Source organism: Bombus huntii, chromosome 17, assembly GCF_024542735.1.
Source record: "Bombus huntii isolate Logan2020A chromosome 17, iyBomHunt1.1, whole genome shotgun sequence".
In the NCBI taxonomy this organism is placed as follows: Eukaryota; Metazoa; Arthropoda; class Insecta; order Hymenoptera; family Apidae; genus Bombus; species Bombus huntii.
Window position 1 is genome coordinate 3,936,325 of NC_066254.1, and position 27,864 is coordinate 3,964,188.

Sequence of the window (27,864 nt, forward strand, 5' to 3'; positions counted from 1 at the left end):
GATTTTAATAATTGCACAATCAAATACGAAATCTCGCTCTTGTTCTTCCTATTTCCACTACTTTTCCCCCCCCCCTTTTTTCTCTCTTAACCGTCGACGTTTACTTCGATGGTAATCCCATTCAGATTTATCAAAGGATTTTTTATTATATTTTATTTATTGAAAGGGATTTCGAGCATTTTGAGCCAGTCTCTGTGTAATTGTTAAATATTAAATTCTTTCGTTCAGCGTACAGTTGTTCTTGTCTGTGTATTGGTAATACACGTGTCGCGAATGTCGAAAAATATCGATTCGAAAAGTTGAAGAATTTCGAAGATTTCACATGCAGGCCTTGAACGCGGACTTTGAAAGGAAATATTTGCACAGTTCGTTCCAAGCGAGTAAAGAAGCATGTAGAAAAAGTACATACGTGGAAAATGCGTGAGCGGAGTAATGGTCGTGTGCCACTGAAAGTAAAAGTTTCGCGTGACGCAGTCGTTTTATATCGATGAAGTTTCCCTGTATTGTTTTATGCCGTTCAGTTGTATCGAGTTCTCCACACTTCGTTCCAGCGAGTTTCATCTGTTTAGCGAAATATTTTCAAACCTATTTATAACTTTATCACATTTTTCCTATTTTCATATTTTCCTCTGGTATAAGCCATTTGTTAAAATGCATATATCGGTACATTGCCAGTGAACTAAATTTCAATACGTTGTCACTAATTTATTCCGTGTTTGAAAAACTATTAAAACCACGATAAAATAGCACGTCGAGTTTCGCTAAATATAAAACTCCATATGTGGCGCGTGGAGGATTTAAAAATTGTGTCTGCTTTTATTCCGAAATAAAAATCTCCTACAACCAGGTCTTTACGTTGAAAAATCAAAAACACGAAACTGTCGAAAGTTGCCGTATTAATCAGACTCGTCGCGTTTATTTATATCTTCGATGAAAATCAAAGAAACAAAAGGAATAAAAATCCCCGCATATGGCAATGGCGTGTCCGAAAAAACTGCTTTCTTATTTCCCACTCGACTCGATTTCTTTCTTTTTTCACTCCTCTTGCGATACCAGTGCCAGTAATAGCTAGTTAATTAAACGGAGATTCATTGATGGTTCGCACGAACTTCTAGTGGAATGTTTGGCGCGAGCTTCTGGCCGGAAGCGGGGAATCGAGGGAGGAAAGACTCGATTACGGATCGATTCGATTAGCTGACAAGATTAAACATCGACAGCGGGTAATGACATAATTGTGCCCGCGTGCTACGTGAATTGATACTATGTTTAACCAGACTCCGACGCGTTTGGTCGAGTACTATGACGGCGAGCAATTATTTGAGCTATCGGTGTTGCAACTTCCGTCAGCCGCGCGTTTCTGCTTCTATTTCTGCCGCTTGTTCTCTTCTTTCTTAATTAACCTCTTCTTATTCATTTTTCTTAATTCTTATTTGTTAAACACCGCAAGTATCTGAATGTTTTTTTCTCACTTGGAATATTGTATTTCGAGGGACATGAAACGGCCTAAACCATGGTGTACCGTAACTGCTATGGCGTCTTAAAGCGTCTACGTCTAAACTAACGTGAAACACCTTTCCTTTTCTCCTGCTGCAAATCTCGCAATTAGCCTCTGGCTGCCTCTTCCTCCTTCCTCCTCCAGATATTCCGCTTTATCCACTGTTCTTTTGTATTCCTACCCGCCGCTATATTTGGCATTCTCTGTTTTATTGCACTTGACCTTGCGCCCCTTCGTCCCTTCCGGGACTCGGCGCTTTGATTATATGAGCTTCCTGCTGAGTTAGACTTTACACACCTGGCCGGTTGAATATCTTTAATAAAATATATTCTTCTTATACCTTGAAAAGAAGATTAAAGAGAAGAGAGTTTAATTTCAACGGAACAGGTGCGAGGGACCTGTTTGTTTTATCACAAGCGGATTTCATCCGACAAGCTTTGTTTTAATCAAAGTTGTCGTTCAAATTTGTTTGTGTTTATTGTTTAATTAAAAAAATTAGAAACTAGCGAACGATAATTCTTGCCAGTCGATAAATGCTCCAAACTGACCCATTGGTCCCCTCCACCGTGAAATCGGCTTCTAAGGAAGAATTATCGTTTCTCGTTAATTTCAAGTCACATTGGCTTGTGAATAGAAGACTGAAAAGGAAACACCCAGCAGACCTCACAAACATTGGGGGTAGCCACCCACATGATAATCTAACAGCTAAAAAATTCTACCAAATGTCCAAACTGGACAAATTGTGAATGTAAACAATTAAATAAAAAAAAAAACATTGGCTTGAAACGCGAAACGAATTAATACAAATCGCGTAGTGTAAACGTGTCGTTAAGATGGCGAGGGAATTCGCCTTCTATCTGCGCTTTTATTTAAATTAAACTAGAAAAATTTAGCAAGTGTCCAGCTGGACAAATTGCAAAGTAGAAATTAAATAATAAAAAAAAAATCTTTAAACCTGCTCCTTAGCCCGCAATTTTCAACTTCCAAAGGTTACATTTACAAACACTTTTTAACGCTAACGTAATCAACGAAAATCGAGGAATTCATTAATCGGAAAATACAGGAATTTACATAAAGTTAGGCGAACAACAGAGATACGAAATACGATGTTCGATTAAATTTTGTAACCAACGGGCTTAGCGTTTAATCGTGTGCCAACGGAGTAAAAGTCAGCGCGGGATCGTCCCTCTAAGCTTCGAAAATCTAGCGAACCGTTCCGCGCGACCGGTAGCGTGTCCAGCGAGGAAAAACGTTGACAGCGGCGGGAAAAATGCTCGCGCGTGGAACGTTTAACACAGTGAGCGGGACAGTGGAGCGACGGCCAGCCAGCGAAAAGTGCGCAGGAGCGAAAAAGAGGCGCAAGAACCTGTTAACATCTCATGAATAAAATCGGTGATTTGGTCCGCGTGCCGCAAGAAAAATGAGCTACGACCGTGTAAAACGAACGTGTAATGACTTAATTATGTTCTGGCTGGGATCGCGAGGTGTTAAGCGTGTCGGGACGACAAGGGGGCGGTGTCGGACCCTGCAGCCGGGGGTGGCCGCACGAGAGGTGGCAAGAAGGGAGGAAGGTCAGCCACGCGGAGCCCGCTCTCAATGGTTTTAATGGGATTTATGAATGGATAACGAAGCTTGGCCGGCTTTTTCGCCGTGCGTACGTGTAAACGGGACTGGTCGATGCTACCTACGTTCCTCGTGCACCACGTACCGTGTTCGAGAACGTCTATCCGCACGGACAACGTTCATAGTTCTCGTCTTTTTCATTTTCTATTATACGTATATTCTTTTCTTGCCTTTCAAGTCTCCAAATATCCGAGTACCTTCGCTTAGAATGCAAGTTATTTCAATGTTTGGAGAATTTAACGTTACGTAGAAACTAAGCTGTTTTTCACGAACATACGAATTCACTAAGATCGCCTTGCGCTATAGTAACAAGTCGCATCGTGACAAGAGAAAAGAGAGGAATACGCGTGTAGGGCAAGAACAGGCCAGGCGTTATTACAGTCGAGTGAATTATAGCTGGTTCGTTCAGCGTTTCAATTTCAAACGTGTGCCCGTGGGTCCTGTTGCTGCCCGCGGCATCAATTAAAAGAGGAACAAGCATGCAACATGCTCGTGGCATAGTACGTCAACCGACAACTTTCCCCATTCTCCACTCTCTTTCGTTCCTTTTCTCTTTCCTCGATACCAGTTTCCACGGTTCGCCCTTAACGCGCGGCGATTTCACGCGATCTACCGTCTGTTTACATAAGCGGCCGTAATTACGCGCAATTTATCAGGAATACGCGCTGTATCAGTTTCACGTTACGCCCATATATCGTCCGACGTGCACGTTGTTTGCTAGGGGTGCGTACTCGCATAATTACCCTCGCCTGCCCTGCCATTCCCCTGGCGCTCTTCTTCCATCACCGATTGTCAAGGTGTTTGCGTATTTGTTAGCAGCGATATTGCTGGCATGTGGGTCACGTTCGACTGGGCAATTCGTGCAGTTTTGTCGGCCAGTCACTTGATACGCTCGAGGATTCGTGCAATTTATTGCGAAATGACTGCGGCTGAGTTAGCTGTTGCTATTTGTCTGAAAAGCGTGGCGAAAAATTAGCGATGACGAGTATACTCGTTAAACACGGAACATGTGTTTTATATATTTCTTTTATTGCGAAACGACTGCAGCTGAGTTAGCTGTTGCTATTTGTCTGAAAAGCGTGGGAAAATGCTAGCGATGACGAGTATACTCGTCAAACACTGAGCATATGTTTTGTGTTTTACATATTTCTTTTATTGCGAAACGACTGCGGATATGTTAGCTGTTGCTATTTGTCTGAAAAGCGTGGAAAAATGCTAGCGATGACGAGTATACTCGTCAAACACCGAGCACGTGTTTTGTCTTATATATTTTTCTTATTGCGAAACGAATGCAGCTAAGTTAGTTTTTGCAACTTGTCTGAAAAGCGTGGCGAAAAGTTAGCGATGACGAGTATACTCGTCAAACACGGAGCACGTGTTTTATATATTTCTTTTATTGCGAAACGACTGCAGCTAAGTTAGCTGTCGCGACTTGTCTGAAAAGCGCTGCGAAAAGTTAGCAATGACGAGTATACTCGTCAAACACCGAGCACGTGTTTTATATATTTCTTTTATTGCGAAACGACTGCAGCTAAGTTAGCTGTCGCGACTTGTCTGAAAAGCGTGGCAAAAGTTAGCGATGACGAGTATACTCGTCAAACACTGAGCACGTGTTTTGACTTTTATATATTTTTCTTATTGCGAAACGACTGCAGCTAAGTTAGTTGTTGCAACTTGTCTGAAAAGCGTGACGAAAAGTTAGCGATGACGAGTATACTCGTCAGACACTGAGCACATGTTTTCTGTTTTATATTCTTCTTTTATTATTTAATTTGTACTCTACAATTTGTCCAGACATTCGGTAAATTTTTCTAGCTTAATCGTGTTCTATATGGCCATCGATGAGAATTTACACTGCAAATATTCCGTGCGAAATGAACACGCCGAGAAACGAATATTTCTTAATCGTCTGATGCTTGCGACAAGCCGACGATGAACGAAAAACTGACATCGATGTATTTACAGCTGTAAGACAGGTTACAAAAGCGAAGTAAAAAGGAGACGACGATATAAGAAGCGTCTGTTCCTCGTGCATCCTGCTCTATCAAACTCTCAACCAGTTAGCTCGTGTCGCGTGCATTCCTAGAGGTTTCAACGTCGAGTTCTATGATCGAGCTCGGTGGAACGTCTTCATCTCGGGTGGAAAGAACCAGCCGTTTAATCCGACGCCTTGCAACACGGCCAGCTTGTCTAAGCCGCCGGCAAGAAGCGTGTTCACGTGCCAACAAGCCGAGCAAATCGTCGCAAAAAGGGCGTAACCTTATAGAATCCGCGTGCAGTCCAGTTCGGGAATGCGAGGTGCACGAGCTAAACCGCGCCGTTTATAGACAGTAACACATTTTCGCTTGCGAATGGAATTGTCTGGACGCGCAAAGAAAGCGCAACACACTCGTACGGACAAGGGCGTTTGTTTTTGTGTAAAAAGAAGCCAGCAGAACGCGCATCTTCCAACGAAATCGCTAATTACTGTTACGTGTGAAAATCCGCGCGAAAATGATCGCAAGGGACTGGCGATGGTAAAAGAACGTCGGTTCGGTTTGAAAAACCGACAGCAGAAATCGATAATTTTGAAGCACCAGAGGCTGACACGAGTGGAGATCTACGTTACGTTTCTCGCGAAACTCGCGAAGGTAAAGTAAAGAATGCGAGAACAGAACGCATCCGCAAATGAAACGGATCGTTTCCAATTTTTACGGACTATCGCGAGTGAAAACTCGCGCCACTTTTCATGGAAAAATGTTACTAAGCGCTTTAGCTAAATTTTAGAATAAATTTCCAAAAAATATCGATAATTTCTGACTCGCCAAGATTGTCACAGATTAAAATTCGTACCATTTTCCAATGAAAAAAAAAAGAAAATTTAATAAGGTGTTCACGAAGGTGAACACCTTTGCCATTCCATGTAAAGAGACAAGGACAAGAACAGAGTAAATTTTTTAAAGAAATCGATAATTTCTAATCATATTTTTCGTTAATTATATATTTCGCTCTTCGACTAAGGAATTCGCAGATCTAAACGCAGATGAAATTAAATAAATATTTTATTATTATTTAGTACCAGATGAAGGGTAGGAAGATTGTTATTTGCAGTGGTTACGTGTAATAGCATTGCGATGGTACTATTAACGTCCTTATGCTAATAACGCTATTAATATTATAATTGAAGTAATCAGTATAGTAAATTTTGTCTGCGGAACAGTTTCGTCATGGAATCTTTAAATCTTAGCTATACAAGTCCGAACGTGGAATTGTTTTAGCGGCGAAGTGCGAAGGATAAAGATTCGTATTTGCTGGCCAATTAACGCGAGTGAAACACGAGTTTGGTACATCGCCGGAAAATTCTTTGCGCCTCTCAAAATAATTATCTTCTTGTTGGTCTGTACGCCGTGCAAAGAAATCCGAAAACCGATGAAATTTTTCGAAAAGGATATCGTACGATACCATCATCTTGCGATGAACGTACTAATTCAACTATAAACATCGCGATATATTTTGAAAATCCAAGCGAGAAGGAACTATAAACTGCGAAACTATAAATCAGGATGCTGGCTGTGACAAATAAAACGCTGCCGAGCATTCGGATTTTATCCATACGTGTAACTTCGATAGTAAAATAAAGCTTCGTGTTTCTCAAATTTCGCGCTACTCCGCCAGTTACCAATTTCCAGGGCAAAGAATTTCCTTTCGTATTCGATTAAAAAATATTTCGAAACGCGATCGAAACAAAAAGGAAAAACTATTAAACGACCGAACGTCGGTTTAACTTTAACGGCAAAATAAAACTCGCTGTTTCTAGTATGGAAACGCATCTGGAAATAGCAGATATGGGATATTGCAGGCATAAACCAGCGTGTGGCGATTCAGTCAACGCGCCAGACACGACATGCTGGGCAAAGATAAAAAAGCGCGGCAAACATCGCGACCTGCAGCTCCGATTGAGTCATTTGCCATATTTAACCTGGCACGTGCGCCTCTTGTCGACTACCTCGATCCGGATCGATCGATCGATCGATCGTAAACCGGATTAATAGCCTACGTATCCACTGTATACGGAGAAACAATCGAGCAAGCTTGACCTTCGCTCAACAGGATTCTTAAGGAGCGATTCTCGTGTAGCAGCGACAGAAGCAAGTGATTCCTATGAATTTATTTTAGAACAACCGCTGGTCACGTGCAACTAGAGCCTCTCGCGGTATAAATAGATGATCTACAAGTACGAGCGTGATTTTTTCTCATTTCCATTCTTCTAACTGTTTATTGTCATTATACGAGTGCTGGGATCGTCTTTCACAATGTTACTTCACGGTATTTTCACGAATTTCATTTAGGCCAACCATAGGATATACGCGACTAGAGGTTTTTAGTTTCTGAATATTTTGCAAAATATTGAGAAATAAAAATCAGAAAATTACGACACTCACGTAGTGTTCGCCTAAGTTGGCGAAGGTGAAGACCTTTGCCATTCTATGTGGAGAGCTAGGTAAAGATCAGAGTGAATTTCGTTAAAGAAATCGATAATTTGTAATCATTGAAGGCCACCGTACACGACAAATCATATTTCGCTCTTTGATCGAAGAATTCGTAGCTCTAAACGTCGTTCTAAGGCTCTGGTAGGTTTCTCCAGCGGCTTACTGACTGCCAAGACAGCAGAAGGTTAACGACAAGTCGCGATGATTTCACCTATTCGAATAGTTGGACATGTTTGTCGTGCCACGTGCGGCTACCTCTTCACCTTATCGATCGATCGAATCGGATTAATGACGCGTTTGCCGGCAGAATACCTGACGACAGCCGAGTCTTATAGAATGACAGATAGCAGTCATTACGCCTATCACGCTAAGAAATCTGGTGCTCGTAGAATCGTAATGATGGAAATATTTTTTATGGATATCTGTTGGTTCACATGCCTGACACGTTTGTCTCCTTAAATAGGATCATCACAACCAGTCGATTGCTCATTACGCGTCTATAATTACGTTTCCACGTTTTAACGTAATAATCACGTTACGTACTCGCGTAGTATACTCGTTTCTCGCCGGTAAACAGAAGCCTGACAAACCGCGTCATCGTTGCATAATACTCGCACAATATGCAAATAGCTTGTTTATAACGCCACGCCTCGCCACTCATTTCTCGTTTAAACGATCTTTCGCATCGGCGGTAGTTTTTATTGCCGAATTGAGAATCGCCATTTGCCATGCAGCACGCCTGCTTGTAAACGTTTGCTCGAGTTTGGAACTTCAACCTGCTTAGTATGGAAATATTTTTCATGTGGAGTAACAGGTACGAGCAGGCGCCAGGTGATTTCTCATGAAAAGTAACGACAAAATGTGCAATAAGATTCGTTCGTTCAAGGCTTAGTTTACGAGAAGATGGAGCTTGAAAATTGATCGAGTATACTTGCACAATAACATGATCTACGTTATTACTCGTTAGCCATGTTCAAGTATACTCGATAAATTTCCAACTCGATTTTCTCGAAAACTAAACCTTCGATGAACAACTTTTGTTCCATCTTCTGTTGTTATTTTATACAGTGTGGTTGGTAACTGGTGGTACAAGCGGAAAGGGGGTGATTCTACGCGAAAAAACAAGTGGAAAATATAGAATAACAATTTTTCGTTCGAGGCTTTGTTTCTGAGAAAATCGACTTTGAATTTTCGGTCGGTACGCGTGCACTTTATCGCGTCTCGTTGTAACGGATCTCACTCTAGATCGTTGTCTCGATGGATATTATCGCAGTTTAGTAACGGAAAATTAGGAATACATAATGAAATAATATGAAGCAATTATAAAGTTTATTATTACAAAAATTAAATTGCGATAATATCCATCGAGACAACGATCTACAGTGAGATCCGTTATAACCAGACGCGATAAAGTGCACGCGTACCGACCGAAAATTCAAAGTCGATTTTCTCGAAAACAAAGCGTCGAACGAAAAATTTTTATTCTATATTTTCCACTTGTTTTTTCGCGTAGAATCACCCCCTTTCCGCTTGTACCACCAGTTACCAATCACCCTGTATATACACACATACTATTACCATTACTTTGCTTTGGTTTCACTATTTACAAAATCCTACGTGTTAGTCTTTCTCTCAAATTGAAAGACACTTGTTCTATGCATATTAAACTCTCATATGGTAGATCGATTCACATAACATGCGTATGACGATGCCCAGCGGGGTGCCATCTCACGATTCTGTATGTCCAAGTAAAACGCTCTCTCATTTTTCCAAAATTATTGTTATTGGTATTCCTGGAAGATCACGATCGTCGACTTACCAGCGTACCAGCGGAAAGCGAATCAATTAAACGCGAAATTAACAGGCGAGTCAGCGAGTTTATTACGAGGTGTTAAATTTCATTGCTTCAAGAAACTTTTATCATTACGATCATCGTTCGAGGAGCAATCGACCAACTGATTTACGAATCGAACTTGCACAGTTGCACGTCGTTAAACTATGAATCGAGGCCGGCGACGATAAACGCAAGACGAAAAGGTGATCCCCGTTCCTATCTGGTTTATATCGATTTCAGTATTCATCCATTGGCCTCGATAAAATGGTAATCGATTGTCGTAATAATTGTTACGTAATCCGCGGCAGAAGTAATAGCCGGCAACAGGTGAAATTCCGTAATCACGCGGAAGGACGTTGGCGCTTCCAGCGGCTAAAAGGAATAACGACTGAATAGCTGCGCCAACGCCGACCTACTAACCACGTTTTTACGTGTTTTTCCACCCTTTTTTCCCCGCTCTTTCGATTACCGGAGAACCTGTAATATCAGTTTCGCACTTTGCGTTAACGAACATCCGCTACCTACAGCGTTTCCGCTTGGATATTTATTTACAGGCGATAGTTTGTTCAATTTTATCTTCGTTCGTTCGTTTTTCTTCCTTTCCCTTTTTTCTTTTTTTTTATTGTTCAGCTTCGATATTCGTATCGTTGCGAATATATTTGTTCGCAACGGAGAGTATCGCGGATGGGATTTCGTCCGGAAGTCAGTGAAATTTGCAAGAATTTGGAGAATTCTCCGCGAGATTCTGTCGCGCGTTGACGTCGATCCCTGGTGCTCGTTTCATCGCCCTAGTCCCTGTTGTATTTACGAAAAATTTAGTCACCGTTGAAGCGACAATTAAAGTCCAATTTCCACACGATGCTACGCCAGATCCTCCCGTCTTTCCAGTAATCTGCATCGCCATGACTTCACCATGCGACAAGATGCTAAACGTCCATCAGTTCGCGGCATCTGTAGGTCAAAATCAACGAACATCTAATTTACCAAATGTCCAGCTGGACAAATTGTAAAGTACAAATTGAATAACAATAAGAAAACCTACTTGCGGTATAATATTGGGCTGGCAATCGAGTGATTGCTGATTTTGTCATTAACTGGTATCGACAAACTGCGCGATCATTTAGTTCATCGACTCGCTATTCGATCTCCGCTACGATCATCAAACGTTCACACGCACGCACAGGTATCGAGTACTCGCAGTTTTTAACGGCGATACTGCGTTACGCCACAGAAACGTCGATAAAAGTAGGGAAAAGGGACTCGGTCAATCACGTTTCTTAGGAGCGCGCGTGACCGAGTCGATTCGTCCGATTGACGAACGGGACACGGTGATAGATCGATGATCGGCGCTTGACGAACGTGCGTTGCAAGAAGCGAGTCGCGTGACGCGCGGAATATCCGCCATCAGGTCGGGGAATGCGCTTTGCGGTGTCGCTGCACGTGTAAAACGAAAGGGCAGGGGGAAGGGGGGAAAAAGAGAAGGAAACTGGACCTCGCGCGGTGGCTGTCACGTCGCTCGTTTACCATATTTAACGCGCCACGTGCCGCTCTTCCCGGCGACCTCGTCCGAGAATCGAGCTGTCGATCCCTCGATCAATCAGCGTGAAACAAATAGAGACGCACCGGAGACCGGTCTCCTTTTTCTTCTTTTTCTTTTTTCCAGGGGAAACAGAAAGAGCGACAGAGCAAAGGCGATATCGTTCGATCGCGCTCGTTTGATTGATTTCTCCAACGATAGGAAGCTGCGGAGCTTGCACGGACGCGCTACGACTTTTATTTTCATGTCGACGTTGTGTTTCTCTGATTTACGTGCTTTGACGCCGCTGCGTCCATTGTAACGCTCGACCTTGTCTCTCAGCCTCGTTTTAAGGTTCATTCGCCACTCGCAATTTGTTTTTGATATTTTTTAGCGGGCTTCTAGGCACTCGATTTTCACGATAGTCGTTTGGGACAGGGCTGTGAACGACTGCAAACTCGAGAAGATGGTAGGACACGGTGGAGAAGCAGAAACAGCTCAGAAACGTTCAATGTACGAGTTTGCATGTACCTTGGTTCAGTGGCTGAATTTCAGTCGGCCTTGCAGCGCCTAATTCGCGGCCTTTTCAAGTTGCACTGTGCAACGTTAACGAGCTAATGAGTCGATAGAGTTTGGTGTTTCGATATTAGTGGAATAGCTTAGGCGACATTTTTAACGATCGGTGCATACACTTTTTGCGGTTGGTGTTGTCAGCGAATTGACACTTTTAACGCAGAAGTCTATCAGGCTAATTGCAGCTTTTAAAGCGTTTGCTCAGTGCAACGGGATTAACATGTTTCACTTGGGAACGAGTAGGTTAATATCCTTTGCCGATAGAAAGCCACTTTAACGGTGTTTTATGTAACAAGTGGTTCTCTTTTCCCAAAATACAACTCTCGTTAAAAATATAAGAAGAACTGGCGTGTAAATACATAACGAAATTCAAGCAATTAAGAAGCCAATTAATCGAACCACAGTGAATTCCGATAAACGTGAATAAATGAATAAAGAAAGAAGTTGATGTGAAAATCGTATAGAGACACCTGCTCGTCGAGGCTCGACGTTACCCGAAGTTAATCTCAGCAAAGATAAAAGAAAAGGGAGAGACACTTGTCGTAACGACATCGTAAACTTCAGATTTCCACGTAATTCGATATATCGACGAAAACAATCCGCATTGTCGCATGTTCATTGCCGAACCGGTTCAATTTATCGCCAATACAGCGATCCACGTGGCGTACGCTTTTCTTTGTCGTCGTAACTCACAATCCCAGCGTCATCAAGTTATCCGCCTCTCTCGTTCCGCGTTCAATTTGTCCAGATTCCCCGATTCGATAAACGACGATGAGAGAGCGAGCGAGCGAGCGAGAAAGCAAAAGAGAGAGACAAGAGGCAAAAGGAAAACAACATTCTCCTCTGCTGTTCTCGTTTTCTAACCGCGAATATACCTGTTGGTGTACACACAGGTCGCTGCACACAGTCAGAGGCGCCAATCGAAAATCAGAGGAAACAATCGAGGGAAAAACGATGCTACTTTTATACTAAACAATATTCCCAGCGTACACGTAGCTGACGTAATTCGGAAAAATGCGTTGTTCAAATTTTCGTTATCCAATTCCTTTCGCGAATCTTGTCCCAGCGTAAACCGATGCTCTTCGAACGACAAATTGCCTCGTTTCGCAGACTGTGCTGCGAGTAGCTTGGTCCGGTAGCGTGGATTAGCGAGTTTAGACGCGATTCGGCTGATTCACTCGCCCATTGATCAAGGTGCACGATAAACCACGTGTCTAGCACTTCTGGCACACTGTACGGCGACCTTGCCGACGTACGTGCATACTTTTACGTGTGTACCATGCGCAAGCACGCGCTTTGTGTGCACAGGCCGATGTATGCAACGGGGGGAAAGTAAATGTTTCGCCGCGTGTCTCTGAATGACAAGTGCACTAAGTAGCTGGGAATTTGTGGCAAGTGTCGGTCCACGGGACACGAGCTGTTTCAGGCGGCAGCTTTTTGCCGCTCCACGTTCGAACAATTGAAACCGCGGAAAATCCACAGGCTTTCGGCCCTCCTCGCGTTGCTTTTCGAAATTCGTGCAAGAGAACTGCGCGGTAGAAGTTTGGCACGACAGTACGAGCTGCTGCCCAAAGAAACGTGTCTGTAACTTGGTTCGTTACGGGGATATGCAGATGTAAAGGGAGTAGGGCAACATTTTTTTTCGCCCACAAGTATTTGCTGGGAGACGAAGATTTTTATCGGCAACTTCGGCCAACGTCTCAGCTCTCCGCTGGTATTTTTTTTCTTACATAAAGTTGCAAAATAGCCGAGTGGTACGACGTTATCTAGCGGAACCTTGGTCGCTCGCGATCGGTCGAAGAGTTATTTGGGATTGGCACTGGAATCGTCCGATTCTTGCACCAAACAAAATCGGCAATGCATGAGAATATATGGAACTTGGACGAGTACGATTTCTCTAAACGAAGATTCTTACGCTTCGGAGTAGACGTTGCTCGTGACGGATACTATGTTTTCATATTAAGCTTGCGATTGATTTTGACGTTCGTTTGTATGTTATACTTCTATTCGGTGGGGAACTCATGGAGGAAAGTTGTCAGAGTATTTTTACCGTGCTGTGATTATGCAGAGTTACAAAGCGCATCGTTTAAATATTTGGGATTAATTTATTTCCGCTACAAACTTCTCGATATTGGAAACTCTTTATCGTTTACTGTCATGAATTTTAAATATTTTGTAAAATAGAAGGTAAAATAATATGGAAGGGCGGAGGGACTGGAAAGTTTACTCGTCACTATCAATTTCGTTTAATCCCTAAATGAAAGTGATGAAACGAACGAAGCATTTATTTCGGTTTGCCGTTTTGTTTTATTATTATTTTTAAATCAACCGAAGTATGTGTATAAACCTGTATAACTTATTAAAGTGATGCGCATTAAATGACAATTCATATTTCACCTGAAATGTTTCATGAAACTCGTCGATTAAAAAGCAATTTACGATTCTCAATACCATCTCTTCAATTAGACTACACACATTTCCATAAAATTAAATCCGTTTTTTAGCGTCTGAACAATGCTCGCAACTCCATTTTCATGGTTTTTTTCTCTCCCCTTCTCTTTCCTCTTTTTTCTCTTTTTTTTTTTTTTTTTTTTTTATCAAAACATTCGCCGTGAATTGTTTCAAATAATGTCAAACATGCCATACAGAACGCTATGGGATTATCTTTATGCTTGGGAAATTATTTTCCATTCGACCAATTTCGAACATTTAAACGACAATAAATAACGATCGTTACATTAAATAATTGCTTTTAATATGTGCACTGATATAATATGCCATAAATTTAATCTCATATCTCTGATATCATTAGGGAAATTTGATGAAGTAGGTGTACTATTACTTTTAATTGCTGCCCTGTATCTCGAAATTAACTTGCGCTGGTCGGGACGCCAGATATCCCTGGCACTGTGATTTTACTCTCGAAGATGGGTTTTACCACGTGCGATGATCGATCGTTCTTTTTCATCGACGTATTACGAATTACAATTCCACCAAGACAATTGAAAGTTACGATACGACGTCTGGCAGATGGGAATTTTCTCTCGTAGAATAATTTAATATCTCTTTTGTCAAACATTTTGCGAACGAAAAGTTGGAAATAAAAATTAGTTGGCGAAATGTCCCGTCGAGATGTCCCGTTAAAATAACAATGAAACGATCGTGTAACATTTGCACGTTTTATAACCCAGTTTCAATTGGAAGCTTGTAATTATAAAAATGCAACGAGGATGATAAATCAGGCGATGGAATTCCTTTGAATTTCATAAAAAATACATCGAACTTGATAGATGCAATAAGAGGATGAATTACTCTAAATTCGATATTTTCCTCGTAACGTTTTATTTCGCAATTATTACATAAACAGACGTGCTTAATAAGAAAAATGCTCGGTTATATTTTATCGTAACATTTTCCTCAGTCCCATTGTTATTATAATGAATATATTATAATTAAATTACTATTATTAAACGTAATTGCGCGTTATTATTATAATTCTAGGAGTAGATAAAATAAATTCTCCTGTAAAAAATGGTTGCATGCAGAAACAGCATTTAGCCGTAGCTTTATTCTGCCTGATATCCTAACATTATAATGTCACGTGCACTAAACAAATGAAACTAAAAATTAAATACCACATTCTGTCATTCGTGAAGAGTTCACAAATCGTGGCTGGCGGAAAGTTTATTTAAAACAACACCTACCTTCGTAATCATATTTCTTCCCTATGCTCGTCTCGAACGTTATTTTCCCCCAGTCATTTTCGTTACCTTCCCTTTAAACGTTTCTTCCAAATCATCCACCTTTTTACCCTCCTTCCACCCTTCGATACGTTGACCGCCTCGACACCGGTATTCAGGTGACAGCAAAGATCGTCGTAGGTATTTGAAAAGATATTCCATAATAATAAATTGTTAATTATTTTATTATTTATTTATTATTTATTACAATGCCCTTACATTACATATAATTCTATTACTCTAGCACTTCTATTAAATTGTTAATTAATAGTTAATTGTAATAATAGTTGAATGGTTATAAAATAAAAATACGAAAATGGTTTATTAAAAAATTTATTTAGAACGTAAAACTTTAAAGAATTCTATACATAGGTGAGGTTGGACAATGAGTCGTTGTTTTCTTCAAATTCTTTCGTGCCTTTGTTCGGCCCATTCGACGTCTTTTATTCGCATAACGTAGTTTGCACGCGCGTCTAATGCTCCTTCCGGAATCATTTTTTGTATTTTCAGACAAGCCAAATAATTTTCCAACTAACAATTGTCTAAATACTCTAATATTTATATTTCTCCTTGTTGCAATTTTGTAAACCGTCGAAGCGGTTGCAACAGAAATTGCCAGAAAGAATCGAATGCCAAGTTTTCCGTACCATTTGATTCCTTTTCTAATTGTCGTGGCATAAGAAACCATTTGGTCAGAATAATCTATACTTCCTTTCAATATATTCAACGACAGCTAGTGGTTTTAACCTTGCGAACAAACGAAACGAAAGATCATTCTTGAAACCGCCGCTCGAGCCTGACGGAGATTTCTTTGAAAAGACGCGTGCCAGTCGACGTATTAAACGCCACCTCGACTAATCAACAACTCTGGCCGCCAAGCGAGCCAATAATTAACCTGCTAAGAATCGTCAGTCTAATTTCCACCGTGCAGTCGCGCCACGCGCTTTACTTTTCCCACAGAATCATCGTGTTCACCTGCTCTGCATACGCACACGCAACGACGCGGACGCGGAGCAAACAGGTGAGCGAATTCAGCTGCACACGGGTCGGCGCATAGCCGCATAAATACGCGCAAATACGAGCAATAATAGACGAAGAGCGGCGTGTACGGGCGGCCAGGTTGAATTTTAAAGAGAGCCGCGTCATCTTCGTCCGCTGTTCGTAACCGCGTTATCCGCGTATTTGCTGTTGCATAGCCAACGTTGCGTACAAAGGCAGCAAAGCCTGGCTACGTGTGTGCGGCCAGATTATTATGTAGAGCGTCGTCCCCTAACACGTGTTCCCTCGTGTGCACATAAATACAGCTATAGACACAGGTGTGCGGGCAATAGCGTGTTATACGCGAGTGTGACAGTCTGTAGTTAGCTCGAGGAATCCCGGTGCTCGTCAACGTCGCCGTTTGTCATCGTCGTATCCCTTCCTCGCCCTTTTCTCTTCCGGTCTCGCTATTTTCCAATTTCTCTCTCGATCTTCTCGTTATTCTCAGCCACTGTCTCTGTTTCCCGGGCGAGAAGAAACAGAGAAACGAGCGGAAAACGTAACCACAGGCGATAACTGTGGCGATAAACAACAACACGTTGTTGTCCGCGGTCAGCATCGCGATTGTTTTTTGGAAACGGATTTCTCGGGGTCTGCGGGTTCGCCTCGATACAGTCGATTCTTTCATCTGTGTTCTACTCTGTTTACTGGGACTTACGCGTCCCCCGTTACGCGCGGAGCTCGGTCGTTTTCACTTTGTTTGAACGGGGCTGGATCGACGCTCGCGAAGGTACAATATCGCGGAACGTAAACACTCTGGACGAAAGCTATTGATAAAAATACGCCAGGCAACTGGAAACTGCGTAACTCGAAAACCTTTGTAAAATTATGCTGCGAAACGCTGCAGAGATCGGAGGAAGACTCGGTTCAACTGGAATTATTTATTTTAGACTGCAATTTCGAATGGCCAGGCTTCTGCGAGTCGAAGTCGAGCTTCGTAAGTGGTATACGCTGTGAAACACTCGCCAACAACGACAGACCATCGATATTGTCTTGTAATTCAGAATCTTGAACGATATATTTATTTTTTGCAATGGTACACACATTTTTTCCCTCTGTTAATTTATATAAATTATTACACTGCTTCTCGACCTGATTTCTGATGATACTTTGTCAGATTTGCAAGCAACATCTTCCTTATTAACATATTTGCCAATATTATTATCGCACTTGTCACCCACAGGCTCCTCAAAGTTCGTATCGACGCAAGAATTTTCATTATTTTCAATATTTTCATTCGGGCACGTCGCATTAATTGTATTAGAAATATCTTTCTTATCCGTAGAATAAGATTCGAAAATAGATTCTCTAATATTATCGATGCTTCGTTTATTTTCTCTTATATTCTCGTTTGTTTCATCGTAACTGCAGATTTCTAATGCTTTCTAAGTCTACTGACTCTGCATCTCGAAACGTAGGTTGTCCGAAAAGTTTCTTTCGTTTTACGAACAAATAATAGAAGCACAATGTATTTTATATTATTTTGTCGAATTGCACCGCGACCTTTCACAGACTTGGTTTTTCGTTTGTACGAAGTTGCATTGTCGTAAAACACACGTCTGCGAAAGAAAGACACTTTTCCGACAGCCTAAAGAAGATGGTTTTTCACGCAAGCTAGTGATTTTTCGTCGATCGAACGCGTAATTGCCATCGTCTCTCGCGTCTTTAACTTTCGTCGCGTAAAACGAGTTCCAAGAGGAAGCTTTAAACCGAATGTATTTGTACGAGGCTTCTGTACGTCGAGTTTCCGTTCGCTGAAGCTCTTTTACTCGGAAATTACGATAGAAATCTGGATAACTCGAAGATTTTATACTCTCTTCCGCTGTGCTTCGCATTTTCTCCGATTTCCCGTCCACCGCAAACGTTTTCCATTGAAATCGAAATTTCGTAATCCGCTGCGTCCAAAAAAAAAAAAAAATATAAAACAACGTCCGTGTCGAGGGTCAGTGGATCGTCCGTCGTGTAGGACGCGAGCCGCGTCACCTTTGTAGCAGGTACACAGTTTGTTTTCATTTTGAAAGAGCAATTAGACGTAAATCGTACAGTGTAAACAGGGAAGCGGTACGTGTCGTTCAAAGTCGTGAAAATTCGACGCGATCGTCCTACTCGTTTGTCTGTAGGGCACGAGCCAGTCGAGTTTCACCTTCGGTTTCGGTAACACGTTCTCGCAGTCGCGTTACGAATATTCGTCGCGAAATTTCTTCTAAACGATAAGTTGCGTCGTTTTACCTTCGTATTAGCCGTTTTTTACCAATTCAGTGCCTTACGTTTCAAGAGCTGCGGCCCACGGACGAGCATCCCTGCACCACCGTGTTCCTGCGCTGGAAACGAGCCTCGGTTGGTAAGTCGTATTAACATTTATAATTAATATCGCGTTAATTCACGTCGAATACGTCGTAAAACGAAACTGCATTTGTCCGTTTCCGTGGACGAACGCACGCACGAGAAACACAGTAGATCGTCGTAGAACGCGATTAATACGTCGTACACGAATTTGCGTTACGGGAAATTGCGTTGTACTGGAATTTTTTCCCTGTGACGTGCGAAATGTAAAATAACGCGTTTGCAACGATCGTTACTATGCCAACTTTTCTTTCCTATGCTTCATCGAATAGTATTTTAGAAATAAATGGCGTATGTACTTTAGCCGATTAAAATAGAAACGTATTTTCAATGCGTGCGAAGAATCTTTTATTTATTTATTTATTTATTTATTTGTTTCATTGAAATTTAATAACAGCGTAATTATGCAAATTTGTCGTTTGAATTTTAATAACAATGTAATTTATACAAATTTGTCGTTTTACGATCTTTATTATTCGTTGCAACGTGTTCTTTTTGTTTTCAATCGTTCGAATAAATCTATTCTATGAATATTATTTTATTTATTATATGAAATTATCTATTTTATGAAAACAGTAGCCGCAATATCTCTTGTCGCGTTATAGAAACTGCGCTATACAGCAGCCACTGTATCCAAACTGATTCTGTCCATTTATCGACTATGTTTTTCGTTTATATTTCGATGATAATAGGAGTTTGTTGTTACTGGAAATTCCAAAGAAATTCCAAGATGTCTTTTTTATGGTGTTTCTTAAATTTTATTGATAGTAGTAGGTTGTCCGATAAGTTTCTTTCGTCTTATAGGGAAATAATAGACGCACGTTGTTTTTTGTTTTATATTAGTTTATTGAATTATGCAGGAAAATAATAATAGAAATAGAACGAAAATGGATGATATTTAATTCAATAAAATAATATAAAACACAAATTATTGTTCGTCTATTATCGTCTTATGAATCGAAAGAAACTTTTCAGACAACTTAATATTCTCCAGTTCTGTATCGAACGTTATAGAAACTTATAGAAAATGGAAAGGAGAGTTTTCACAATACGATTAGTCGAGTTTACGGCTGTTTCTCGTATTTGCTCGGTCGCCACTGTCACTGAATTCAATCAACGGTTCGTTCAATCGGCGAACTGAAATTTTGTTGCAGCGAATACAATTCAGATAAGTGGAGTTCTACAGTAGATTTTTAGAATTCGTTTAGCGCGACGATTTTTATGGAATACCGCGAGCTTAGTTACGTTTCGATTAGCAAAATTCGTAATAAATTTTTGCGTTCGAAGATCACAGGAGGAAAAAACATGACGAGCACGTTCGCCTTGATTTACTGTTCTCCATTCGAAGATGCCAGTGTTTTCTCGATTTCTAATTAAAACCGGAGATTAAGTAAAAAGCATAATCGTTAAGACAAGCAGCGTTTGAATGTTATTTAATACGAGAAATATTGTAAGAGCGTTAAAGCGAATGAAAAGAGTCGCGTTTAGCTTCGAAATGAAATAAAAAGACAATTTTCATATCGTACGATTGATCGACGACGTATTATTGTATTTTAAAACTATTTCGCTTAAAAAAAAAAAAAAATAAAAATATAGAAAACGTGACTTTTCGTGTTCTCCACCTTTCGCCTATCTTTTTATCGACTGCGAGATATCTGGTCGTAAAAATCCATCGTTTGACATAACACGCGACCGTATTAAAATCAGAATTTCAATGTCGATACTCGTCGTATGCAAATGATGATAGAAATTTAATAATTCGATTCTAACGGTAGACAATGACGTGAGATTTCCTGACGAAGAGTACTCGTTAATATTTCAATTCCAAATACTGATATTCATTATTCAGGAAAGTAAAGCACGCTCGGTTTTAAGTTTATAATCGATTCGCTCTTTTCGATCGATCGATAAATAAATTAGATGCTTGAAGAAATTATTATCGTCACGGATTAAAAATCCTTTTGGCTAATACAATGTGATTTCAAATGGATAGTTTCTTAGGCAAATGTTTCTACAGGGTTGTAGATTATTTTTCGAAGATTTACAGAATTTTGTTTAATTCTGTTGGTATATCTAAATAAAAATGAATTTTCTCAAGTTTCTTATTCTGAAAATTAATTTATATATTTGATATTTACGTACAATTTTAATATTTAATATTCATATACAATTAATATATAAGCTATATATATTTAATATTTCTATAGAATATTAATATACAATAAATTATGTATTCAATATTTACAGTTTAGAATTTGTTAAGATTTTTACGACAAGTATAATCATTTGCCTATTGAGCTCGTTTAATGACACGGGTAGACATAGAAAATGCACAATTTCTTTATATTTTTTTCTACTATACCAAGGCTATAACAAAAGGTAGGGAAAAGTAAGAAGAAGCAACAGGAAGATTCGTCTGGTCTAGGATTTAATTTTAATTTTTCTATTAATATGGAATTAGAGAATTATTTTCATGTACGTATACATGAAAATTGCACCCTCGTTTATGATTATCAGAACACGAATATTAGGAAATTAATGAAGCTTAGAGAGTTAAATTTAAGTGGACAAACCTGAACAGAAATTCTTCTCAGTCTGTGAATATTTCAATAAATATTTCAATAAATATTTCAGTTCAGATATTTTGTTTTTCCGCACACATTTAAATTTCCACTAAAATTCATAGATATCCTCGGTAGCTTGATTAGATCGTTAATTAACGACTACGATAGTTTCTGAATTTTATTTTCCACTTTACGTTTCACACAGTGAGTAAGGTCAGTAAGTAATCGATAAATTGAAAAGTCTTTGGAAAATAATATTTCGTTTAGTAAATAATGTTATTTATTGAACGAAACGTGTTAAGCGTACCACCGTACTATCTCCTGAAACTCTGCAATATTCGAATTTGAATATTTCGAAGACTCGTTGACCGGCGATAAAAAGAATTTCGTATTTTAAGAGACGATGCAAGCCCGTTACGTAGTTTCCTTAAGAATGTCGTAGTAAATGGCAGTGCAGATTTTCTTATTTGATAGAATAATTGAAGCAGATTTATCTCTCCGCACACGACTGGGGCACATGCTACTCGCCTAATTTAGAGAACTGATCGCATAACATAGAAATACTGCGCGAATTGTTCCCATAATTGTGCCATTGATTTTCCCGCATTTTAAAAAAATTCGAAAATGCGCATAAAAAATATCAAATATGCAAAATATCTCGCGTTCTAACTATCCAACAAACAAGACAATTTTCTATCAAGATTCTTTACCTTTACGTCCAATTACATTCTGAGAGATACGAATTTGCATAAAAATCCGCAGCGTAACGTACTTCACGTAAACAGCGTTCTCAAGCAAAAGGAAATTTTATTTCCGGACGATACCCGCAGTGGCCCATTTTTCGCTCGCGCTCTTCCATTAAAATTGAAAACCATTGAACTACGATCGTTCCGAGGACAACAATGCCAGCTCGATGATCACACGTTCCGTGAAGCCAGCAGATTCCGTAACGCTTATGAACGAGAATGGAAATACCGCGGTGTCCAGGATAAACCAAACTCTTGTTACAAGAAGAGCAACAAGCTAAGCTCCTTGATCCGGGACCAACCACGTAACAACGTTACACGGGGAGCGGAGTAAACGCGAGAGGACAGCAGACGTGGTGAAATAGTTGATGGACTATACAGTACATAGCGTGATACAGGTGCACGGGACACGTGTTCTTGTGCGACTCGACAAGATCGTCGGATTCCTGGCGAGAAAGCGAAACGCGACGACCACGACAATACGCCTCGTTGGTCGTATCGAACGAACTGTGCTTTACATCTGTCACGGTATCTGTACCGCGTCAAGTGACTTTGCTTTTATTACGATTTTCCTGTACAACGTGCGAAATTCGTTTGAAATTCATTTGGCCCGCGTAAGACGTTTCGTACGGCGGGAAAATTGTTTTCTCGATTGATCGACGAGGTAAAATGGTCCTGTGCCAAGACAGAGAGGCCGTTGGTCGATTTGATGGAATCGTTGCGAGAAAAGCGATTTCGAGGCGGATCGCGACGATAGGAATTGCCGGCGGTTGGGTAACGTTTTCTTAGACGCGCGTTACGCAAGCTTTTTGAAAAAGCTCGGCTCCGCTGGCGCGCGTTCGCGAGTCCATGAAACTCGTTACGCAAGAGCCAGAATCACCGGTTACTTTCTCGACGATCGTTGCACCGTTCACCTGGCACCGTATACACTTGGCTTGGCCAGCGCAAGCACATGTTGCAGACGATGGATGCTTGAAGAACGACGCTGCTACTCGAAATTTCCTCGTTCAACGTACTCGCCGTTGTCTAAGAAAGAATTACGCAAATGACTGTCATTCGGCCGTCGTTTCAACCTTGTTACGTCTGCCGGCTTATTTTTTACCGCCTCGTTTATGGTAATCCCGTGTTTTTATCGTGGCGAGGCTTTCTAAGTTTCAAGAAAATGTAAAGACTCGCTGTTAACTTGGAAATATAGTAGAGCCTTCCATAATTAGTGGAACTAACGGGGGACAAGAATGTTCGGATAATGGAACCACCTCTTTTCTTATGTTAAATTCCATTCGTTCGAGGGCAGCAGATCCTCGCGTACCAACGATAAAAGCGACTGACGTTTGGGAATTTTTCCTTTTTTTAAAACACCTCGAATACCAATAAGTCTAAAAAATAGAAATTTAAAAAATCTAACAAGTTGGTTATATGCTAGAAAAATGTACCAAATTGTCTAAATGGACAAACTGTAAAGTACAAATTAAATAAAAAATTGGTCACACTTTGGTAGGCACTTCGAATAACAATAAGTCTAATAAATAGAAATTTAAAAAATCTAACAAGTTGGTTATACGCTAGAAAAATTCACCAAATTGTCCAAATGGACAAACTGTAAAGTACAAATTAAATAAAAAATTGGTTACACGGTAGGCACTTCGAATACCAATAAGTCTAAAAAATAGAAATTTAAAAACTCTTACAAGTTGGTTATACGCTAGAAAAATTCACCAAATTGTCCGAATGGAAAAATTGTAAAGTACAAATTAAATAAAAAATTGGTCACATGATAGGCACTTCGAATACCCATAAGTCTAATAAATAGAAATTTAAAAAACCTAACAAGTTGGTTATACGCTAGAAAAATTTACCAAATTGTCCAAATGGACAAACTGTAAAGTACAAATTAAATAAAAAATTGGTCACATGGTAGGCACTTCGAATACCAATAAGTCTAATAAATAGAAATTTAAAAAATCTAACAAGTTGGTTATACGCTAGAAAAATTCACCAAATTGTCCAAATGGACAAACTTTAAAGTACAAATTAAATAAAAAATTGGTCACACGGTAGGCACTTCGAATACCCATAAGTCTAATAAATAGAAATTTAAAAAACCTAACAAGTTGGTTATACGGTAGAAAAATTTACCAAATTGTCCAAATGGACAAACTTTAAAGTACAAATTAAATAAAAAATTGGTCACACGGTAGGCACTTCTTCCGCGACGCAGGTAAATAGTCTTGAAATACAAATGTTATTTTGTTTTTTTTCTTCTCTATCATCTGTCTTTCTCCTCGTTCTTTGTTGTATGTTGTACGAGTCTTGCGCTCACCTTCGACGATGTAAACATTTTTATGAATTTCTTTTAAGCTGCCTATTGTTTACACCTTTTTTCACAGCGTAAGTAGACAGTACCGAAGGACGTTTTCTTTTCCTTTGTTTCCTCTTGTCGTTTATTCCTCTACTTTCTCTTTCGATGATCCTCCAGTATCGATCATTCGCAAAGTATAATACATGCAGTTACTATAAATAGGATCACGTCTAATCTTTGCTTCTTGCCATTGTCATCTGAATATGCTCGATATAACCGGCGGTACAAAGGGATAAGCGATTTCCGTGGAAAAAATATGACAGAAACGCGGCGGCAAGGTTCATTTCCATGCTGCTTTGTTTCGAACAAATTCACGTGGAAAGTGCGTAGGGTGCGAGCGCACTTTATTAAATTCGGTTCAGCGAGTATCACTGCAATGTAGAAAAATAACGAGTCGTATTGTTAAAAAGTATTTTTTCCCCCTGATGGACGTATCAAATATTGTTTTGCAATTAATAGAAAAAAGGAATTGTATCAACCGCTTAAACGAATAAGGGAATAAAATAAATTTCCTTCGTGTCTCTTTCTACGGATGTAAAATAAAATCGCGCAAAGTGTTTCTATGAAACTGACGTAATATTTTCGCGTACCTGCGTATTCGCCATTGGCGATGTATTTTTCAAATTAATTTCCTTCCGTTACGCTAGCTTATTTTATATTTATCTCTTCGTACGAAACTAATCATTTTTCAGCTGTTTCTTCTCTTCTTCCGCTTTTCGACCACGCGTGTAATATCTGTTTTATATTTGTTCGAATATTTTGGATCAACACGTAGCACGCACCGATATCACAGCCAATGAACATGATCGAAAAATCATAATGTATCGCGAAGCTTTTTGAGTAGAATACCGATTGGAGCGTAAACTTGTATAAAAATAACGTTGGAAATATTATTCCATGCGTATTGTTTTTCTCTATTGTCCGTGGCAACGTGGCTTTTCGGAAATATCGAACGGTACACTCGACTCGTAGCTGGCCCGGCGAATTTTTATTTTCTACGCTAACAAAGTTGCATTCGGTTTAGAGGAAATTATCTCGATTAGAAGGTGGAAGTAATAGAAAATCAGCGATCATCCCTCCGTGTCGAAAATTTGAACGATCATTTCCATCTTTTTCCCCCCGTTTGCTCGCGTTTCAATTTCCAGCCGTACGAAAACATCGCTCAGTGTATTTGAGTTTATCGTAGCCCATTCTTTTTCTCCTTTTTTTTCCCCCAATTCGATCCTGGCTATTGTTGCGAACGGGGTGAATTCTCAAAGCGAGCGCCATTTGAAAATTAATAGAAATTCGACGCTCTACATAAATAAATCGATCGTTCCCATTAATTGAGGGAACACGATTTTCAACGATGTTTGTCCAAGTCGTGTGGGAACTGTTAGATCTCGCGCGAAGAGTCAAAGAATTTGTTAAACCAACGATGATATTAATTTGACATATTTAGAAAGAGAAAGAACGACATTAACACGTTGATTTTTAAGCTGTTGGATTAAGAAAAGGAAGAGTCGGACGGACGAACGTTTAAAACTCGTATTAACCTCGATGTTAATGGATGGAACTTGGGAGGCTGAAATTAACGAAGCTTCATATACTAAAAATATTAACGTAGAAACGAAGTTATCACGGCAACGAATAAATTCATTTTCTGTAGCTTGGTCGAACGATAAGAGACAAGTTTTTATTCGAACAACGAGGCCGAACGAGTAAATATTTAATTACTCGAATATGATTTAATTGTTGAAATAATTATTTAATTATTGGATTGTTTATCGTTGGAAAATACGTACACGAAAACACGGTGAAAAACGTAGGAGCTGGATAAAATACAATAGGATTCGGTATTGGTAGAGGTTAAATGAAATTCGCAACACTTGCGTTATTTACAATTATACGCACGGTACATCCGCTTTGTAGAATCGTTGCTGTCAGCGCTTAATTTATAATTCCGGTGAACAAATAATTCCCTCTCGATAACAAGCGTCAGTCATTTTATCAAACCATTACAATAATATATAACGTGGCAATTTATACAACAATGTCGTCCACCTTACAATGGACAAATAGAACAATAGATAAAAGCATGTATTCATTTTACAACGATATTTTTATACTTGCAATTGGTGGGAAAATTTCGATACAAATTTCGAATCCGACAGACGGTCGACGTGGTTTGATAGAAAATATTTTTTGGCGAATGGAACAAGCCCCGTGAAGGGTTAACGAAACGATTGTTTCTCCAGATTCACTGCGATCATTTTTATTTCTTATATTTAGGAAAAGTTCCTTTCGTTTTATAAGAAAACAGTAGATTCACAATATTTTTCGTTTTATATTATCCATGTTTGTTGTAAAAGTCGAGTCTGTAAAAGAAAGACACTTTCCGGACGACCTGATATTTTTCTGCACCACCTCGATGTACTGTATTAGTGTGTTTGTTTGTATATCAAAGCGTTACTATTATTGTCGTATTTATCTACATCGCGTCATCGATCATTGGACCGGCGATTTTCACGCACAGCGTAATACGTTTCCACCTACGAGATTTCCAACGTAAATTTATAATGTTACACGTTTCGTATTAATTTGCCCGATCGTGTATAAATTATATTAGCGAATGTACGAGGTTCTTTAGACGTATTCGTGGACAATACGTGTCTCTGTAAAAATCCATACAGCGGACGATCGAATGACGCGAGCTCGGTACCGCGCGTGTTCCTTAGACATGGCCGAGCAACGATAAAACGTGGCAATAAAATTGTTATCACTGATAGAGAGACGAAGAAAGATAGTATCCGGTGAATCGGCGATGAAATTTCCACAATATGACTGTAACATTGGATAGGTTTAATGGAGAAATCGATCCGCCGTGTAAACCACTTTTCTCCGCCGCATTCTCTCGGCCCAAAGATTCTCACGCTTCGATATTCGTCCCATTATATTCCTTGCATTATATTTTAACATGGCGACTTTCCTTTGGCGCGCTTCACGACACCAATCGTCCGGTTTCCGCTTCTCGGAGCTGCACCTTTCAGCTCGTCGTCGTCGTCGTCGTCCTCCTCCTCATCCTTTGCACGCTCGTCTGGCTCGACGTCGCGATTCTGATTGGACATAACGCTGCCGTTTATCCGTCTTTCGACGTAACGAGGTAGCGTTGCGACGCCGATTCGAGCTCGCTGACGCAGATCCGACGCCCACGCGGAGCAAATTCCCTCGCTCTACGCCTTTACGGCTAACCTTTGCCGGCCACGTTTCCCTGCTGCACGGCTATCCGCTTCGTTTTCGTTCTCCGTTTATCCGGCACCGGTGTGTAAAAATATTGCTGATTTCACTGTGACGAGAAAGCGGCGAAAGAAGCAGCACGCTGCAAAAGCATAGGCGACCGTGTAAATCCAGTAACAGGTGTTAACTTGTAAATCGGACGATCCGCGGATGTTTATACGATTCCTTATTTTTGCCGGGCCGAGAAAAAAAAGAGAGAGAAGCTGAACGCTGATTTGTTTCATTCGTTAAGCGTCACTTGATCCGCGTGCTTTACGTATTTCCGTATATTTTATCTTATTCTTCTCT

The 27,864-nt window shown here is 40.1% G+C and overlaps 1 protein-coding gene across 19 annotated transcripts in view; it reads left to right on the forward strand.

Annotated features, from left to right (window-relative positions):
• LOC126874937 (zinc finger protein rotund) overlaps positions 1–27,864 on the forward strand; it is a 406,667-nt gene that overhangs the window by 118,400 nt on the left and 260,403 nt on the right. For 14 of the 19 annotated variants that reach the window (XR_007693127.1, XR_007693129.1, XR_007693126.1 and 11 more), the window contains one exon: positions 18,564–18,629. The exons of 4 other annotated variants lie outside the window; for them this stretch is intronic. The gene's annotated coding sequence lies outside the window, so the exon portion shown is untranslated. Of the gene's footprint in view, positions 1–17,303; positions 17,325–18,563; positions 18,630–27,864 lie in introns of those variants that run through there. One more of the 19 variants, XM_050637457.1, reaches the window with a different exon arrangement.